This window comes from Coturnix japonica, chromosome 1, assembly GCF_001577835.2.
Source record: "Coturnix japonica isolate 7356 chromosome 1, Coturnix japonica 2.1, whole genome shotgun sequence".
In the NCBI taxonomy this organism is placed as follows: domain Eukaryota; kingdom Metazoa; phylum Chordata; class Aves; order Galliformes; family Phasianidae; genus Coturnix; species Coturnix japonica.
In genome coordinates this window covers 146,362,782-146,384,196 of record NC_029516.1, presented here as the reverse complement: position 1 = coordinate 146,384,196, position 21,415 = coordinate 146,362,782, and the positions used below count along the sequence as shown (strand labels likewise).

Genomic DNA, 21,415 nt, shown 5'->3' with positions numbered 1-21,415 from the left:
AGTAATTTCAGTCTGCCCCTAAAAAAAAGATCAAACTATTGCAACTTTAACTTTCTAAAAAAAAAAAAATCTTATTTGTTCCAAAGAGATTAAAGAACCCGTTACTCCATCTGTAACGGTATATAGATTCTAGAGGCAAGAAACTTAACAGTTCTGAGGAAATGTGTTTTGCTCAAAAGTCTGTGTAAGATAGTGAATGGTTCAAGGATGCTCCAAAATTTTAACTTTCCTTTTTGTTACATCCTGTTTCCACATGTTCTGGAAAAAGAAGTGCAGAGTCTATGTGTTTCAGGGTCTGACTTGGGAACCTGCATAAAGAAATGTTTTCCACAGTACCCTTAATCTCAAGAATTTTGTGTAACTCAGATATAGTAAATAAGGACATGACATAAAGACACTGAATATTAAATATTTTTCAAGTTCAGAAACTAGAGCACAGGAAAATAGATAGAGAAACATTCTCTAATTTGGATTCTTTAATGCACTTATTCTTGACTTTTCTATACAATAAAGAGATCTACAAGTTTTGGACCAGAATATAGTTCTGTATCCAAGTCTATAGGATGTTCAGCTATGTGTATAGACAGTTGTAGATATAGCATGTCTATTGCATATTCAGTACTAATTGGACAGTAACTGGAGAATACCATATAAGTGCCAAATTATCCAGGCTGATACAGAAATATACTGATTTCTCTCCTCTTGCCTACGATTCTACAAGGATTTTGTATGGAAACCTTCGCTTCTGGATCACAGCCACTATTTCAACCAGGTTTAGCCTCAGTCTCAGTGTTAACACAGTTCAAGAGCCAGAACATAAATTTCTCCAGCTACCTAAAGAACCTGAAAAGCACCTTTACAGGAGTGTAAGTAATTGTGAATATGGACTGAGGCAAATCACTGAAAACATTTAAATCTTGCCTCTCATTTTCTGTATCAAGCTTCTTCTTGCTCTCTCCATGTTGAACGCTGTTTCCGATCGGCAGTCTGTGAAAGGACAATTTTGCATGGCAAAATCAGAAAACCATCAGCTTGCTTTAATCAGTTATCTTCTTATTTCAATTTAGTCTGTTGTGCCAAAAAGTAACGGAAAAAAGCATTATTTTTTAATATATCTAAATACTAACATAAAGTACCATTAAAAAATCTTTTAGCGACTTCCTATTATGTCTCCTAATTGAAGTAATGGTTACTCTACAATACATGTACTGTGCTAGTACACATTAAGCAAACATTAGCAAAGGCAGAGAAATTTCAATGGAATGGAACAGTGTTATATGACGATTATTATTATTTTCTGCAGAGTGTCTTTCAGCCCAATAAAAGCACCAAGTACATTTTGAATTCCCATCAGCCCTGAAAGATGTCACAAGGATTTTCCAGCCTGGCAATAAATTGCACACCACCTCACATTCAAAACTGTACCTCAGTAGCCCACGGGTTGTTTCGGCGGCCCACTGTCACACCTGAAAAGAACAAATGCTCTCAAAAAAATCCCACTGCTGACCTTAACAACATTTCTTCAGTTCCCAGTTTCTGTTTATGTATTTCTCATTCCACAGGCAAATTTTCCCTAATGGAGGTGTTCCCTAGCACACAGTCTGCAACATATTCTCAGAAAAACTTGTATTGTAATCTCCCCACAGTCTAGGAATACATCAGTTTAGCCAAGATGTTTTGGGCTCACTGGTTAAAAACTTGTATTGTAATCTCCCCACAGTCTAGGAATACATCAGTTTAGCCAAGATGTTTTGGGCTCACTGGTTACTTCTCTGTGTGGCATTAGCTCCATCTCACCCCTGCTGATACTCCTTCTGTCTTCTGTGTTGGATATCCCATAATGATCATTTGTTCCCTTCCACCTTCCCATCTTTCCTCCAGTTGATGACAAATAAGTGTCCATTAGTGGTGCTGAAATTTCCTTCAGGAAAAGGAAAGGTGCCTTTTTTTATTTAATAATCTTCAGTTGGAGCAGAAACTTAAGCATGTGTCTAAATTCATCCGTTGAAAGCACTCGTTAGCTTCATGGGATTATTTATTGTGTAATTCCTTTTGTATTTAATCCTAAGAGTTATAAAGGATGGTGGGTCATTTTGTAATGGAGGAACACTAATCCCATATATGTGAATGCAAATTGTTTTACATTCATTGTTATTTTGGGATGGTGGTCAGGTTGTCCCTTAAAAGCATCAGCTGTATCAGTGTGGATTCCATAAGTAAAATGATACACTCAGTTCTGGGAACGTATGGTTTCTCTTTTTCACATTCCTTTTCAAGCTAACAAATACTGCTATAATATTTGGTAATATTACAGAAATATTTCAGAAGCACAACTTCAGTAGCTTCTTTGTAATTCTCCTGTTTCTCTTGAGAAAAATTTTATGGAGGAGCATTTGGTAAAGAAGTCATTTCCTATACCTTTCCAGTGTGCTCTATATTAAAGAGAGTGAGACTGGTGAAATAATAGTTACTCTTTTATCTCTAAAAACAGAGAGCAAGGGGGATTATTATTTATTTTTTATTATAATTTTATTTTTTAAATTTCCAGCCTTTGAAATGGCATACAAAAAGTCCACTGAAATTAGAAGTCTGGAGGGTGATTCTCTGCTCTCCAATGTGAAGAAGCCAGCAGAAACCTGGAACTAGTCAGAGTTAAGTCCCTTGAGTGCAATGGCATGCATAATTGTATAACTAGCTATTTACAGAACACTGAAGAAACAACATTCAGAAAGCCTATTTAGCTTTCAACTTCTATGACAGTATTTAAGGAAGAGATTTTCTTTAAGTAAAAAAAGAAAATTAAGGTTTGATTAGCACTCATGAAGATTTCTCCATAAAATTTCACAACACAAATCCCCATATGAATACCTGAGACAGAAATGTTAAGCTGAATTGTGGTGTATTAACTTCGGCAAGCTGCCAAGCACTCACCAAGCCGTTCTCCCTTACATCTCTTCAGCAGGAGAAAGGGCAAAAATAACACAAAAAAATCCTCATAGGCTGATAAAAGAACAGAGAGATCATTCACAAATTAATTACTATCACAGGCAAAAGAAAGTCAACTTGTGGAAAATTAATTTCACTTATTGCTGATTAAAATTAGGATAGTGAGAAACAAGGACAAAAGTAAAAACATTCTCCATACTCTTCTTCCCAGTCTCTAGTTCACTCCTGACTCCTCTACCTCATCCTCCTGCACAGTTCAGGGGGATGGGAAATGAGGATCTCGGTCAGTTCATAGCATTTCATCCCTGCCACTCCATCATCTCACATTCTTCCACACTCCAGAGCTGAATCCTTGCCCATTGGCTGTGCCTGCTTCAGGCTTCATCCACTGCTGCCCAATATCCTCTCCATAACACATAGCAAACACCTATGTTTTAATTTGGATTGGTTGTAAAACAAAGCAAATAAAACTTGAGACTTTCTTCTACTGTATGCTGTGATTGTGGAATCTAAGCAACTTAATTAAAACTTACATTTTCTTACAGTTTCTATTGATTTGGATGAACTTCCTTATCTCCATGAAATATGTCATCATTAAAAAATATCAGCTAGCCAATTATTATTAATGCTTTAAGCCAACCCTAGCATTCTAGCCAGGCTTTTTTAATAAGAGAAAAGGATTTAAAAATAAAAATATCTTCCAGGAAAATTTTAAAATTCAAATTTAACTAGAAAAGTCAGTGTAAAATTTAATATTTAAATGCAATTGGAAATGACAAATTTAGTTTGTTTAGTCTCTCCTATAGCATATTCAATGATTACATCCTGCCTGTTGTGAAATTGTATGTATGTGAAAGCAGGTAAGAACGTCTCCACAGTTCAGGGAGAGCTGAGTATTAGGATATCCATCTTGGTGTGTTGCTGGAGGAAGGCAGAAATGAGAAATGTCAGAGATCTTGGGATTCTGAAGTAACAATAACTGGACTTTTTGTGCAGCAACATTTCACACCGTGTCCCCTGTCTCAGCAAATGACATCCTTAAGAACATGCTTGGAAGAGGCAGATGGAAATCTGGGACCTGTGTTTCCTCTTTGTACATGTAAGAAAGAGGGTAGCTGTTTCTACACATTCTGAAAATCACACATGAATTAAAAACAGTGCATGTTAATGATAACTGTTAGAGTACTTTACAGCTTCAAAACATTATCAGACCATCCAATCATTAATTTTCACATGATGAAATTAACCTAATTCAATATGTAATGGTCCTGAAACGACATAAGAATTTTAAAAAGCAGAAGCCAAATCCCTGAGCAGATCTGAGAAGCTACAAAACTGTGTAGCCAGATTCTACATAAATACTTGATGTGCTATGTACACACAGTGTCCACTGACAGCAGAACACAGCAGCAGAACAAATCATTCGGAAAACAATGAAATATCAAAGGAAATCTAGGCTTTTATATGGCTCTCCAGAGGGTCAAAATCACATACCTTGACACTCAAGCTACCCATAATGCCAATAGGTAGGAAAGAATTGACCAGATAAAGGGTTATTCTTTTCTTGTCGACAGTATAAGATTTTATTTTGAAATGATTGTTACGGCTTACAGTACAATTCTGTTTTTATATACTTAGAAGTTCCACTGACTTAAATAGGAGTACTGAGTGCACAAGGAATGGAGAATAAGGCCTTTGAAGTTCAGTATCATTATTTAGATTTCAGGCATGCCTGGAGACAGCACTCCAGATTAATAAAATGCTTTGCTTCAATTAGCTCTGTGTCTCCTGCATCCCTCCCCAATTCCCTCTGCCCTTGTTTAACATACTCCCTTATCCCTTCACATTATCCAGACAGGTGCTCTCTGCAACCGCAGACGGCTGGAAGTTTCACAGAGGAGATTCAGTGAGGGGAGGAGGAGGATGTATATTGGTTTCTTGGCTCTGATGCAGGAAAAGAGAATGTGTGAATCTATACAACAATCTAAACTATTCTCCATGACTGTTGTTTCAGAGATCACTTTGATCTTTGAATGAAGCAAAATCTTAGAAAATTTCTTAAACAGGTAAGTTCACTTCTATTTATGGTAAGCATGTTTTTACAGTTTAGCACAGAAAATATGAATCAAATTAATATTATTTCTAGCCAATTAACTCAGGAAAGGGAGAAGTCAATATGAAAGAAAGAAATACATATTTTGTATAATGAAGGAAATTTTTATTTCCTTCTGATTTCTGATTCTGAACTCTGATTTCTGCAATGATTTTGTCTGGTTTTCCAATTTAAAGAGCCCCCTAATTTCATATTTCTTTGAAAAAGGCTTAGGAGCATAATGCATCAGCCACTGGAAACTGCTGCATCCTACAAAGTGGGAGCAGGAAATTATAAGTTTCACACTGAGTTCAATGGGAAAGTCGTAAGGCCCTGCTCCTTCTCCCTTGGGGTATTTTCCTATTTTATTGTCAGTACTATAATGGGCAATCAGTTCCTGAAATGGTGCCCTGCTGTCTCGATGAAGCATTTATAGGTTTTTTAAGCAGTCCATTCGAACACTACAGAATAAAAAAGTCAGCCCTTCAAAGTTCAGACTTTAGGGCCCTGATACTGCACTGAACCATGTGTTGGCAAACATCTTACCCACTTGGAATTCAGCACAAGATTGGGGTCTCGATTTCTACATTTCCCACTGCAATTCAGACCTTTATTTATCACAGCTGGAAACAACATCACAAGTAAAAATGCTACTAAAAACCAAAGTGTCTGTCCCTTTTAAAAGTTAACTTCCCTAGATTTATGCACATACATTTACATAGTAATTCTCTGAATGGAGTTGCAGCTTCTAATGAATTAGAGGACTTAAAAAAAAAAAAAAAAAAATCATCACAGATGTTTTTCATGCAGAATGCAGAAACACTTTCTTTGAGGAAAAAAAATAAAAAAGAAATCTGTTCAAAACTCAAAGGAACATCAAATCTTTCTCGAAGACCTAATATTAGGAACTAGAAACATTACAAACGTCACAAATTAGAAACGAATCAAAGAAGGAACTCATGGGTCAGTTCAACCTAAGATTTAGGCCTACAATGAAACTAAGATAATTTGAAGATCACTTAGGACAGTATAACTTGGTATTTAGAAGCCCAAACTTGCCTACAGGACAGGCCATTATCTAGGTCACTACTTTTCAGCACTGCCTAATCCTCACAAAACCTACATTTATAAAATTCTGGCCTCCCTATACATCCCTCCTCTATGGCTTCAAGTTTTCTATTGCTAAAAGTAGCTATGCTTCCTTGGAGCTGGTTACTAAAGATACATTGCCATAACTCAGACATATTCTGATGCAATACAGATTTAGTCAGAGAATATTAAGTCAATGAGCTATCTACTTTGCCAGAAAAGTCTGAAAATACTGCTATAGTATAAATGCAATTTTTGACTTCTGCTTACTACATAGAATTCTTCTTCACAAAAGTTGGAGGCCTGCTCCCAACCCTGGGCTAACACTGGCCTCAGCCTTAATTACGATCATGGAAAATGCTTGTTCTACTGGTGTGCTAAGGTGGGACTGATGTGAAGCAGACAATTTTTGTAAGTTAAAATCTTGTAGCTTTTGTAGCATTTAGTAGGAAATATGAAAGCCTTGTTTTGTATTTTTTTTCCTTTCCCCCTCTCCCCCCCCCCCCCCCCCCCCCCCCCCCAGATATTTACTCCCAGTACTATTTCTATTCCATCATCCTTGTAACAAAGTGACATAGAAGGTACATATGACATATCTAATATGTTGAGATATAGCCAGAATATTTTTTTCTCTCCCAATCTCATGGCATTCAGAGAACTCTTTCCATAGTCACTTGACTCTTCTTGGATACTGTGACTAAATTTCAAGAGAAAAGGCAAAAATTCATTGGTGACTCTTGTCACCAAAATGCTGGTTTTCATTCAGGAGGTTGCAAAGCCAATGCTGTATGGGGGAGAAGGAAGTACCAATTGCCTCAAGAGGTGAATAACTTCTTTCTGGATGAATGGTTTAACTGCTAACCTAGACAGGGAGTAGAACTTATCACTGCTTTTGAAACTCATTTCCTTTGGTGCCTATTCCCCTGAGGTGCATAGGCTCTCAGAATCAGCATCTCACTCTTTTAATCTGAATTCTTTAACATCAGAGGAAGAATTTTTGCATGGAAAGTAGCTGCTTGCTCTCAGCTGAGTGACATATGTATGAGTTCATCATACCAAATTCATTTTTGAGCTCAATTAACCTTGTCTTGTGTAAAATGAAAAAGAAGGATGATAACATGAGAAGGACTAAAATTTCCAGGAAGATTTCCAGATTTCTGGTAACATGTTATATATACATGTTATATATATATATATATATATATATATATATTAAAAAAACACAATAAAAGACGGAGAACATGGCTTTATAGACAGATGCAAACATTCATGTCAGCTTATTCCCCATTCCAGCTGACCAACTGAAAACCAACTTCAATTTCAGTGTTGGGTGGTAGCGCTAATGTGGCACTGAGCCCAGGTTAGGCAAGTGTCAAGAGACTACTGATAAAGTGAGAGTATTGTCACCTTTGCAGTTTATAAAGTTTTGAGACTGAATGTAAGTCACTCTCTTGGCCTCAGTGAATAGTTCTATTCAGCAGCAGGTGATTATCCTTGAGAGCAGGACCTATAGCAGACTGATAGAGAGCTAGCAGAGATACCCTACTGTGACTATTTTTTTTGGCAAGTCTCATCAGAGACTTTGGCAGCCTCTCTCTTCCTCTATAGTGCTACTGTGCTTTTGCATGGCTGTATTCTTCATGCAAACTAATATCATTGCCAACCCTAAGAACATGAAGAACTGATCACAATTATTGTTTTCACTGCTGTATAGAAGAGAACAACTGCAACACAGAAAAATATCATGCTTTTTCACCTTTTTTTTTTTAGAAAATGTATCTATTAAGTTTAGCTCGAGTAACAAAGCCCAGTTATCTAACAATTTACTTGAATAGCCTTTCCATTATGTACATGTACATTTTGCAGTGGATTAGAGTTTTTAATTAAGGTCACATGTGGTTATCAGAATAAAGTAATTAGTAACTTCCAATAACATTTTTTATGTTAATGGCTGGGAAAGAATGTGTTGTAAAAAACGGAAATGGTTTACTTGTTTGGACTGAAAATACCACTCTGCAATATTTCTAAAGCTAGTTTAATCTGACCTACTCTGGACTATTTCATGAGGTTTTGATTCTGGAAAAACAAAAACATAAAGAAAAGAGATGAAAGGAAGAGAGACACAAAGAGGTGTAAAAAAAGCAGCTGATTTTAGAAAAGGAATAGGAGCAGTACATCGTTTGTTTGCAATATTGATAGTGAAAATTATTTCCAAGTTTTATAGCAGTGGTCTATCATTTGCCTGAGACACAATTCTCTATCTAAAAATTATTTGGGTCATGCATCTGCCTAACTTCTATTAGGGTTAACAGATGCTGAGGTAGGAATACACTGAATTTCATTAATTGTCCTCATAGAGCTCTTTGCAATACATTCCCTTTGTGGACCTTGTCAGTTAAACTCAGGGAACAGGAAGACCAATTCATGAGAGGGAAAACCACCATCTCTAAAAAAGAAAAAGTTCTTGTCAAGATGATTTCAGTGGTTTACCTGAGACGCTGAAACTTTGTACTGGCCTAAAGGCTTTGTTCTGCGAAACAAGTATAATTTATTCCATTGCATAAGCAATGCAACAGTGAAAATGCAGAGAGATGTGAAGTTTCTGCAAGGAAAGGTGAGAGTGCCTGTCTCCTGTAACTCTGGGTTGTGATATGGGAACAGTTTAGACTGTCAACAGTATGTGTTAATGACTAGTCTTGCTTCCAAGATCTCAGCAGCAAATGACTCATCTCACGCAGCTTCTAACCTCTTGATACTGGCTTGATGTTAGACAGATTGGAGACCTGTTGGAGAAAAGAGTATTACAGAACTCTGAATTATGCTGTATTCTAAATGTAGTAAGGCTGACGAGTCCTGATAGTTGGCAGATGTCATTGTTAACATATGAATTCCCGTACTAACTCTTTTTGACTCCAAGTTGGGATTTTTGTTGTTGTTTGTTTACAAATGGAAAGTTGGAAGTCTAATTTGATACTTAATCCTCACATAAAGTTTGATTCTATTTCTTTTGTTTACTCATAATTGCATGCAAGGTTTTTTTGTTTGTTTGTTTGTTTTGTTTTGTTTTTCCCCTTTTCTAAAGCCCAGATACAGGAGATTATCTTGTACAGGACCTAACTATTATATATGTTCATTATTGGTAGCTGTGTGCTACATGTAACCCACATATACCTGTTTCTTTGTTTATTATTACAGTTTAAAATGATTTCTGCTAAAAGCTGGGAGCAAAGGGGCATGCTGATAGTTTCTTCCATTGGTTCTCCTGTGTGACTTCAGTGCAAGGTCTGTATTACTTGCTTTCACTCATCATGTACTTATCCTCTTAGTTCTCCTAGACCTGATGGAGAAGTGCCACTGGTATTGCCAAGTGCAATTATACTTCATCAAAAAGAAAAGAATTTAAAATTTTTCCCAGTCTCAACTACCTCTTCTAAAACTTTCCAGTGTTAACATCTTTTTCTCCACAATCCCTCCAAATACCTTCTGTCTCAGGTGATATTTAGAATGGGGTGTTTTAGACAAGCCACTCTCTTCTCTGTTGAACTGAATGCCCATTAGTAGCTGAAGTGCAGGGGGAGCATGTTTCTGTGGCATGTTTCCCAGTGTAATGCTATCTGAAATAAATCTCAGTTACATGTTCCTGGAGAACTATACAGTATGAACCATAATGTAGTTTCTGGGAGATGACTGGAAGATTTCTTTCAAATGCATGCTCTTAATGCAAAGTTCAGTGCTAATGTTGATGTATCCAGTGAGGCAAAATAATGAATGTTATTCTTTGCAACCTATTATATCCCTGTAATTTACCTTAATCCCAAATTTAAAGTCTCAAAGTGTTGCTCCAATACTGGCTAATCCCAGTACCTTTTGAAACTCTGTTCAAGTAAATCTATTTTACAGAGTTTTCCGGGTGCCTTTAATTCCATTGTGACGGCATTTAGGTCTAAGCCCCTTCTGAAAGCACCTACTGAAAGCCTAAACACCTGAGGATCAGCTTTCTTCACCCATCTTCCATGTAGACTGTGTAAGGGATTAAAAGGTGTTCCCCAGGCATCCCAGTGCTAATTACAAGACTGGGAAAATTATAGGGTGAAACATCTCCCTAGAGATGTACACTTACTGTGTACTGTCTTTCACAGGTAACAAGACATAGAAGTAAATCTGTATCTAAGAACTCTCCATTTTTACCGAAGATTTTTACCTTTTAACACCCACAAATCCTTTGTCTTCCTGAAAAGGACGTTGGATTTGTATTAGCTACTTATGTAAGTTAGGAGAACTAATGTATCTTTCTTTTCAGAGTCTTACATACATTTACATTTTGAATGTTTTTTTGACACCTTTCATATAATTACTATCTTGTTTAAATATCATTCTATGATTGCCTGAGGTAAATGTGGCAGAAAATCACTACACTTAATTTTACTGTCTTACAGTTCCATCCCCTTTGTCAAACAGGAACATATTTTGTTTCTGCAGGGAAATTTTTATTTTGTTTGTTTGTTCATTCTTATTGTGGATGAATAAGTTTCTGGCTATCACCTTATAGATAGAAGATTTTTCCTATGTCAAAATTGAAACGGATCTGTGCATTTTTGTCATTGTCACAGATTTTAATTCCTCTGAACAGTAACAAAATATAGAAAAATGTTAACCCTTTTCTTATATCTAAGTGATTGATCCTCAAATCAACTGCTGTTTTTCTACATTAGATTTTAAAACCTACTATAGAACAGTCTGATGAAAAGAAACTGATCATACATTTATATCAAACTTTTGCTTCAGAATTTGGAGTGAATTCCAAAGGTGGGTGCCAAGCAGAAACTCTGCATTTGCAGACAACAGCTGCAGAAAAATACAGTGCAGTGCTTGAAGTACTCAAATAGCAACTCAGAACTGAGCACCAGCTTCTTTACCTAGTTTACATTAAACAGCAATTCGATTAAAAACAAACAAACAAACAAAACCACCACCACCACCAAAAAACACAACTGTGGTGATGGCAAGAATATGGACCAGAATATGGTTCTTTCCTACTCAGCATAGCATCTTATGAAACAGGAACAATAGATTTAATTCCCAAACATTAGTTTATGTGGCAATTGTTCTAACCACTAACCAGGCCTGTTGTGTGAAAAGTGTGACTCCTAACTAAAGTTCAACCTCATTCAGGCAGCTAATTGCATTTCTGATTTTGAATGGAAAGGATGTTTAAATACCCCCCTACCCCCCCTCACCCCCCGGCCCCCTCTTTTTTTTTTTTGTTTTGTAATCTCTCTCTGCTCAGTACTTCAGTATTTGTATATTCTATTAGGCTCGTAATATATCACAATTAAGTCAGTTCTTGGGATCAGCAAATAACCTACGCTAACACATATGCATTCATGTGGAGCTGGTCCTTAGGCTACAACTACTTTAGGTATCAACATTCAAGGGTTTTATATCAGTGATATTTGCAAATCTCTGATATCACTTAGGAGGTGACTAACATTTCCACTGGTAATGTCCTTACTATATCTAAGCTATTGCCACAGGCCATGGAAATTAACATCAAACTTCTGACAGCATTAAATTGCTAGGTGTCTAGATCATTAGATTCAAATTTCATAAAATAGACATTATTCAGTGTACTCAATAGCAAACCCTGAAACACGTTCGTAGTATTTCAGTTCTACTGGAATATTCACAAGAGCAGTGACAGGACCCCAGTTTAGCCAGAGCTTTGAGGGAGACCTGTCTAGACCTTTTCCCTGGAGCATGTTCCCTAAAGGAGAACGAAATTATGAAAAACGCTGGCTTTTTTTCTTTTTCTTTTTCCTTTTTTTTTTTTTTTTAACCAGTCTTTCAAATAAAATAACAATTTTATATATGTATTTTTTTAAAATTATTATTATTATCAAGAAAAATAAAATAAAAGTGACTAGGAAAGAAAAATAAATAACTAAATTACAAACATGATTTTAAAGATAGGTCCCTTCTACTTTTTATTTCAATCAACCTGGGACAGTCCTCTGTACTCAGTAGGGACATTGTTTCAGTATTCCCCAAACCCTTTAACAAGGCTTTCAGACTGCTCAAAACCTGTGGGATTCCAGTTCACTGTTGTACTATTTACTGCTTCATATTTCTCTTCTCCCACCCTTGGAAATCTCCAAAATATCTTATCTGTGTACCTGCACAAATGATCTTCTGCAAAGGTCCCAGCTCCCTGTGGAGGAAGTCCACATAACCCAAATGTGGACTTACCAAATGTGGACTAACCCAGTACCCTTTGCTGGTAGTTTTGTACCCCAGGCCCAGCACACCCTTACGTTGCAGGACAAGAACAGCTCCTAACTGCAATATTGCACACAACAGTCAGGGACTGCAATAGCCATTTACATGACAACTGTTGTTCTCTAAAGAATGGTGCCCAGAAGCCTGGAGTGCTCAAAGAAACATTGAAATCTTCAGTACAAAAATTGTTCAAGACACAAATTAAGTCAATGTGAAATTTGAACTGATATTAAAACTTTTTTTTTTTTTTAATTTGTTTAAATTTATCAATGCAAAGAACTTTTGCCAGATTGTTTTCATAAAGGGAACTTGAAACTATTGACTTTAAATGAGCATTATTGGATCTCATAGGACTAATAGAAAGAAAAACAAAGTTTCTTGGCAGAATTGTTTATCCATTGGTATTCATCTCTTAAAGCTTTCTGTACTCTGTGATAATGTGACCTTTGTATTTTCTATTGACCACCAGACTTGCATTCAACATAACACTGTATTTAAATATTAATGCAATAAATAACCATACCATATGTTACCTTTTTGTTCCATTTTTATCTTAACTTATACGGAAGGACTTAGGTTTGAAAGAAAAGTGGAAAATGCCCTTGAAAACTTGTAACTAGATCTTTATAAATATTACAAAAACAATAATTTTGCATCAGTATGGTGAACAAGTAGTAAAGTGCCTGAAGAATATAAATTGAATGTTCTCTGGAAGAATCGGTAAAGGTTAGAATTCATCATTTTAACTGATAGGCTTTCTTTGGGAAATAACTAATGCAATGAATACAAAATACTACGATAATTTTTTTGTTTCTCCTCAGTGATTTTTTTTTCCCCTTCAAAAAGTAATCTCACTTAATAATAAAACATATATTTTTACATTCATTCTGGAATTAAAGTTTCTTATAATGCTTGCCTTCATATACAGTTGATAGTTTTCCACTTCAAATGGAAATAAATAAATAAATAAATAAATAAATAAATAAATAAATAATCTGAATGGAGTGAATATTTCTGTCCATTTCAGGAAAGGTTACAATCAATTAGGAAATACAGTGTGACTTAGATCTTTCTAGAAAAGCATTTAATTTAGACATGGTATGAAAACTGGCTGCTAAATACCAGGTTTATTACCACAGTTTCCATAGTGATTTTCAGATTGTAAGAGGACAGAGACTAAACTAAAAAACTAAAAAGCTAGGAATAAATACAATTTATACTAGAAATAACAGCAGTATTTAGAAACACCTGTTTGTCCTACACACTGCACTAATGCCAACAGCCAATTTGTTTTATTTTCAAGGTCTTACAATCCACTGAGTGAAGTAGAAAGTTTGCTATATAGTTAGGAAATTGTACGACAGATAAATTTAATGACACTTTTCCACAGACACATAGGAAGATGTAGCAGAAACAAATCTGAGCTTTAGACCAGCATGTAAACTGAACTTCACTTTTCCATCAAGTATCTTTACTCTGTTTAACTATTATTCAAACTACAGATTTGTTGCTGTGTTGACAGCCTGATGCTGACTCGTAAGTAAATCAGATGTCCATTTGGGAATATTATGTAATTGCAATTAATATTATTTCTTCCTATCATGTCAATACTTCTGTCTACAAAAGACTGTGCAGTTTGTTAATTTGGGGCTCAAAACTTACTTTTTAACTGCTTTACCAAAATTAGAATTATTTGTATGATCACTTTGTAGACAAACAGGAGGATACACAGTCCAGATTTGTAATTAGCATTGCTAGCACTCTGGCTATCTCTAAATCAAACACCTGCAAACTTTCTCAGTGATACAACCATCACCTGCCTTGATATTCAGATATTCTGCAGTATTCAAGAACAAGCTCTGCAGTAGACAGACCCAGCAACTTGGCAAAGCACCATTTTGGTAGGATAAGAAAGCTGTAGGCACTCCTATCCAAGCCCTATGCGCAGAGTCTGCACTGTAACACTGCAGGTTATGGGTTGATTTTGCTTTCTTAATTCACCTTCAGGCAGACAAATCCCCCCAGCCGCAGTCTCTTTAAAAGTTCATCACAAAAGGCACAATGACTCTGAGTGTGTGTGTGTTTGCATGAAGTTCACCCCTCATCTTTACATGAGCTATAAGGACTGTAAGGACTGTTCCTGCACCCTTTAGATTCTCTTTTTTTTTTTCCATTTTTTTCCTTTTTTTTTTTTTTTTTTTCCATCTTTACATTCTGTAGGCTATTCAGATAAGGATTTTCATTGTCAGTGTTCCCACTTTACACTGAATAAGTGGAATCTATGAAAAAGAAAAGAAAAGCTCACAAAAGAATGGCTTGCAAACACTGGTGGCATCATTGGACTTGAATTCTTGAATTTGAAGAAATCACACAAGGACACTGTTAACATTTATCCTCCTCTCTGTTGGCCTACAAATTAAAATATTACTTGAAGTGTTGGATCAGTTTCTGCTACAGCGTTTCATTTTGATTGATGTCCTCTATTAATGCCAGTGATGCTAGTTAGCTTTAAGACACCCCAAAGGGTAGTCAACTAGTTAAAACTCCAAATGAACCTCACACCAGCTGTTTAGGCCCTTGGAAGTTTTGCTGAGCATTGACAGAAAACCTTATCAATCATTACAATAAGTACTTTCAGACTGTCCCTTCTAAGAGGAGTCAGTTGAAGTACCATCTGCTATTTTGCTTTTAAAACTCACCAATCTCCTTCTCTAAGGCAACCATTTAACTTCTGAAATTATATCTCTTGTTCAGGAGAGCGGTGGTCTGATGAAGAAAACTTTTAATAATCAGCGGTTTTTATGATGTGAAATAATTTTTGCAGTGCTCAGGGCCTTTTTACAAATCAAAAATAATCCAACTAAAACAGTAATTAATGTCAAATGACTAGTCACATACGGCCCCATTTAATTAAAAAGTTCTAATCTTTGATTAAACCTCCACACATATTCTTGTGATTGCAAACTGTTGTCTGAAAAGTGAAAGTAATTGGGTACATAATCTATTGTGTCTTCTAACTGATGCCTGCTAATTGTCTCTGGAGCAAATGGCAACAATTTAATTTAGAAAGTTAAAACGAGTATATTAAAATGTATTTTTATGTTGCAAGAGGACACAGAGCTCCCTTTCTGGGACGGCAAATAGGCATGGACTACTTTGCTAATGCAGAACAAAGGACGAAGGACCTTTATTGTAGGTGCTTACAGCCTTTGATACCCGTGCAACAACAACTGGTTACATGTAGGAGCCAGGAGCCTTGTGTGTGTTTACATCTCATTCGAGTCATTGCTAAGCTTTTTTACTCACTGGCAATGTAATGGCTTTCTTTATCCCAAATCTTTATTTTTAATTTAATTTTATTAATTTCTTTATTTTTCTGAATTACCTCTTCCTGCACTACACTGGGATGATCTTTGTAAATTTATCCTTCTAAGAATTTTGTGTCAGGAAATTTATTTCAGTGATTTCCAAAAATATGTTTTTCTTTATTATACACAAAACATATCATTATTGTTCTTTTAATGTGCATTAAATGTGTAAATTGCATCACACTTTTTTTTTGTTTGTTTGTTTGTTTTCGGTTTTGTTTGTTTGTTTGTTCCCTAAATATTGACTGCACACAAGCCACTGTTTCTAAACCCATAGCTTGCAGGAAGATGTACAGGTAGAATAAGCCACAGTGATTGCTTCCATAAGAATTCTGGCTAATTCAGAATGTCAGCTGGATAACAACTGGAACTGTAACCTCCTTCTGCACTGTGGAATTTGTCTTTATTTTTCCTCTGGAGATCTCCAGGACCAGCAGAAACAAGAAAACTTAGTCAAAGTGAAAAAACTTGGTCTCACTGGTTAACCAGTTTTAGATATTTTTTTGAGGCCTTCCCAGCCATGATCATTTAATATTGGCGGGTTTTTCTATTAATTTTGTTTTGGTTTTGGTTTTTGTAACCTTTCAAATATATTGTTCTCCTCAGCTAAAATTCCCAATAAATATTCTGTTGTCTTTACATTTTAAATGTTTTTAGAAGCCCCTTCTTGTGTTGAATAATGCACTTTACCACCATTGCCTTTTGATATCTTGTTTCAAAGCCACACATAAATGCACAATTGGAAGGTGAAGTATACTGGCAAATATTTTTTGTTGTTATATTTCAGACATAGTTGAGGTCTTACAACTGCAAACAAAACTATATACTTGGGCACAATTATTTCCAACTTTCTAGTGATCACAAATGCATCAAGGCTCACGCCAGTATCTGGAAATAGTATGCCCTCAGAATAAAGGGACAAACATACTGGTTGTTGTGAAAGTGTTTGTGTAGGCTGGCTTGGGATACATCTTCTAACTGAGCTCTACAGATTATTCAAAGCCTTCTTGAATAGTATCAACCTTTTTCATCTGCATACATACAAACGAAGAAAATAAATGTTTTCTTTTTACAGTCAGAAGAACTGTAAAACAGCAAACAAGATCACAGGGCCAATCAGTGGTAAAAGTAGTAAAATAAACCTGTGTCACCCATTTCTCTTACTGTTGCTCCACTGTCAAAATACATAAATAATTATCTATCAATAGATGTGAATATGTAGGGATGGATAAAAATACAGATGATCAAGAAAGGATTGTGACTTTTATTACAGAACTTTGGCTTTAGAATGCCATGAAAAAAGTAAATAAAAACAGTAGTAACATTAAATGTATATTTTTTCACATAACCAGTGACTTTTAAATGTCCAATTTTGGACTCCACGGATATTTTTCCCATCAACAGTATCTTCAGTTATTCATCTTTTTTTTCTCCTCCCTGCTTCATGCCTTCATTATTACTCTCCTGCCATGACCTGCTAGCAATTGTAACCTTCTTGCCTCTAATCTCTCTCTTAGAGTCAGTTCAGAACACTGTGGACAAGGTTATCTTTCTTGTTCACCACTCTGATCATGTTACCTCATGTCTCAGTCTCTCAGGTGGTTTTCTGTCTCATTACACTGCAAGGTCAAATTTCTCCTCTTCAATTTCAAGGCTTCACAAGTCTGCCTTTGCCTACAAATGGACCAATTCCTTACTCTTTCCTGTCTCAGATACAACTCTGTCTACTGTGTGCACAGTTAGCTCATGTGTGACTTCCTATTTCTACTCACCAAAATTTTTTTCAGTGCCTAGAATATCTGCTGTTCTACCTTGCCAAACAATCTCACTTTCCTCTTTCAGATTCTTTCTAAGGATTCATCACTAAGCACCCTGCTCTGTTCACACATCAGACTGCATAGTCTTTTTATTTAACTACCATTGTGAATTAGATAAGCAACAAAGAAAAAAAAACCTTCCAAAGATCCTAGATGCATGCCAATCATTTTGTTTTGTTGCAATTCCTTTCCCCTTTGTCCAGTTTGTTTTACATCCAATGCATATTTGGTTATGAGAGCACTGGGGCCAGAGTCTTGCTCTGAAAATGCCAAACATTTGTGAAGTAGCTGGTATAACACTGAAGAAATTAACTTTATGGAACTTACATTATCTTGCACCACATTATGAATAATCATACAAGGTAGCATATACTACAATATACTTTCATTTCTCATTAAGACAAGGCCCCTGACAGTCAGCAATGAGCTCTATGTCTTCCGCTAAAATGTCTTGTTCCATAGTTTTATTTTGAAATAAATGATGTCTTTCAGTCAAACAGGTCATATTGCAAAGGAAGACAGGTATACCTGAGCCTGTAAGATGAGGAAGAAAAAGTGAAGTCAATGAAATAGATAAGGATTATATAAATTACAAATATTGGGAACAAGTTTTTGGCATCATTTTGATTTTTCTTCTCTCAAAATACTAATAATTATAAAAATAAAAAATAAAAAAAATAAAAAATCCCACAGACATAACAGAATCCTTTATTCACAGGATTTTTTCCCTCAGGCAAGGGGCATTTAGATTCTTTATCACACAATTTGTTTTTTTCATAATTCAGCTATTAAGTAACTAAATTCTATACCCATTGTCAGATAAATTAATGTCCACGAGTCTTTACCACTGATGATATTCTAATATCAGAAACATCTAAGGACAACTGCTTTCAGTTTTATTGACAGAAGTGGCAGGAAACAGAAGCTAAAGCTTGCAGCAGCGAATCAGTAACTCCTTTTTCTTAACAACATGTGGTGCATATGATTCATCTCCTTTAGCCAAAATATGGAAAGTACTGACAGAAAAGAAATATATTAAAAAGTATTTGTCGCACAAAGTTTGCCTCTCAATATGTAATTAACTTGATTAATTAGCAATATGTTTCCTAAACTGTAACATGTAGATGAGTTAAATGAGAAAAAAAAAAAAAAAAATCCCCTAAAAATGTCTGTATCTGTGGGAAAATAACAATCCTCCCCTTCCCCCCTGCCCTCCCCAATTTACCAAGGTAATTGAAACAGCAAAAGAGATAAAAATGTGCCATCATAAAGTGATACATAAATTAATCTCTTTGAGAGCTCAACACATTACAATGAACACTGGCTGCCTAAATTCAAGCACACATTCACATTATTTGTGACAATCACTCCACACTTCTGGAGACATACGCTATAACTTATACCAGCTCATCATCTATCTGTTCTAAAAATGTTGGTACAAATTTATGCTTTCTTTGAAATACAGTAACAGTGTTGGAAACATTGGCATCTAGAATTTAAAAGTACTTTCCTCTCTAACAAACTGAACACATTCAATGCAAATTACTCGAAGTTATTTACTTGACTTCAAATACACAATGTATAATTGAAAGTGAATATTCATTTATGTGTTGCATGAGCAGAAGCAATGATGTAAAAAGATTCTGTCCCTTTTACTTCTATTTATTTATTTATTTAACTTTAAAAAATATATTTGTGTCTTATTGTTTAGAATCTGCCAATAGTTATCTCTGGTTTTATCTCATGGGTAGTCCGCTGTGTTGCACATTTTCACTTAACATTCTAGCTTTCGTTTGTCTGAATTTCAGTACCAAGGCATTAAGCTGATAAAACCTGTTTATACTGAACATTGGTATTTCAAATAATTGTCTTGATATATTACAAATAATAGCTGCATTACTGGTAGGTTTGGTACTCACTATTAACCCCACAAATATGAACAAGCACATTTGTATCATTTTTATCTTCTGAAGTGAGTAGATATGCTTAATACCAGAAAAGACTTGTTAAATCCAATGAAAATTTGTTCTTCTATTCAGTGATGTAAGAGTTAGACCTGAGCTGTACTATCGATGACAGAGGTGATTTGATTCGTTTTAAATTCATGTCAGTCATACACAACAGCAAGTTGCCTGGTATATTAGTATTTGACCTAATGTTTGCTGGGGTACTAAGTGTATACAGTAGTTCTGAGAAGACAGAGTGTTCTGGAATAGCTGAGTTGCAGTCTGTAGGTTAGGGAGCTAGTGGGCAGGAGGTTTATGTAGGTATCTGTATAGGTCCTCTCGCATGCATTAGGTTCTGCATAGCGGGTGAACATGTTTGCGTGGGAATTGAGATGGTATATAAGGAGTGTGACACAGCAATAAATTGAGGGAGATCTCATGGCTATGTCTTTCCTGGGTGGCTGAGGTCTGGAGATAAGTTGGGTTAATTGGCGGTTATGTCACTGTTTATGATCATCCATTTTTCTGTTATGTGACCAGATGTGAAAACTAAGCACTAGAAAGAGAACTTGCATATCAGAGAGCACCCAAAGTTTCTGCTCTAAATTAGAATACTTAAAAAGAATACTTCAATCAAACAGAATAAAGAAATTAAGAATTAATGAATTTTGTTTTTGCAAGGGTTGCTCTGAAAGTCGTGTTTCCTGTTTAATTATATTGGCCCAGAATATTAGAGGCAGATGTTGGTAGTATGGGAGTAGAGGCTGAACCTTCCCACCAATATTCCATTATACTCTGTTGCCATGTGACTGACGGCAGCAGAGGGACACTCTGACAAAGTGGCATCTACCATATGCATATGAAGCAAAGGTGTGTAACTGAATTCCTCCACGTGGAAAAATTACACCCACTAACTTTCATCAAAGCTTGCTGAACATTTACAGACAAAGCAAGGGATGTGAGCACAGTGGGTGGTGCATTTGAGCGGTGGCAACGGCAACAATGGGTCACCTCTGCTGGTGTAGATTTTTATAAACAAGGAATGCAGGCTCTTGTTGATTTCTGGCACAATTATATATATAATGATAGTGATTATGCTGAAGAATAGTGCTTTGTAGTTGAGAATTTGCTCTATCAAATAGTGTTGTTGTGCTCTTTATATCTAGTATAGTTTCCATGGAAATAAATAGGAGGCATTAATTTTGGAGTGACCTATACAGTAATAGCTATATACTTAGTGCAAGTATTACTTAGGACTGTTGACTGTAAATCTGTGTTGTTTCTTAAATTAAACTCTTTGAGTTAGACAGTGTAGTAGAACATTTGGTCTCTTTGAGGTCTTTCAAAATCATCCTGCAAGTCAAATACACATATTTTTAGAATATTTATTTTATGCCTTTACTGTAGAGAAAGTGGCTTTTCAGAAATTTGGGTCCAGTTCCCAGAGTACTGTAGCCAATTGCTGTTTCAGACAGTTACTGTTTACTACAAGACAAAAAATAATGGTCCTTGCTTGTGAGGGAGGAAGAGAGGAAGGGAGGAAGGAAAACCATGCAGAAAGATCTTGTGATTCAACGTTTATTAATAAACTCAGTTTGTTTCTATACCATTTCATTTCCTTGAGGACTCTCATTTTTTCCATCATTTGGGACAAATGATCACAATGTGATTGTTTACATTAAGGCTTAAATCCATACATAATGCCTTTAGTAGGAAAGTGCAGTAAGTTATTACTTGCTAAAATTCTGCAAGAGAGCCGACTCAGGATTACATACATAATGCTGGAATGACAATTTCCATCAATGGAAGTGAATGCTATGTTAGTATGACCACATCCTTTAAAGAATAAAGACAATGATCAGGAAAGTCACCTTCTCTTAT

General features: G+C 35.8%; 1 long non-coding RNA gene across 3 annotated transcripts in view; it reads right to left on the bottom strand.

The window, feature by feature from the left end:
• Positions 1-921: 921 nt before the first annotated feature.
• LOC107308097 overlaps positions 922-21,415 on the bottom strand; it is a 31,375-nt gene continuing 10,881 nt past the window's right edge. The window contains exons 2-3 of one of the 3 annotated variants that reach the window (XR_001552638.2): positions 2,869-3,000; positions 922-987 (exon numbers count right to left, since the gene is read on the bottom strand). This is a non-coding gene — a long non-coding RNA (uncharacterized LOC107308097). Of the gene's footprint in view, positions 1,467-2,868; positions 3,001-21,415 lie in introns of all 3 variants that reach the window. The other 2 variants (XR_004305933.1, XR_004305934.1) reach the window with 2 other exon arrangements.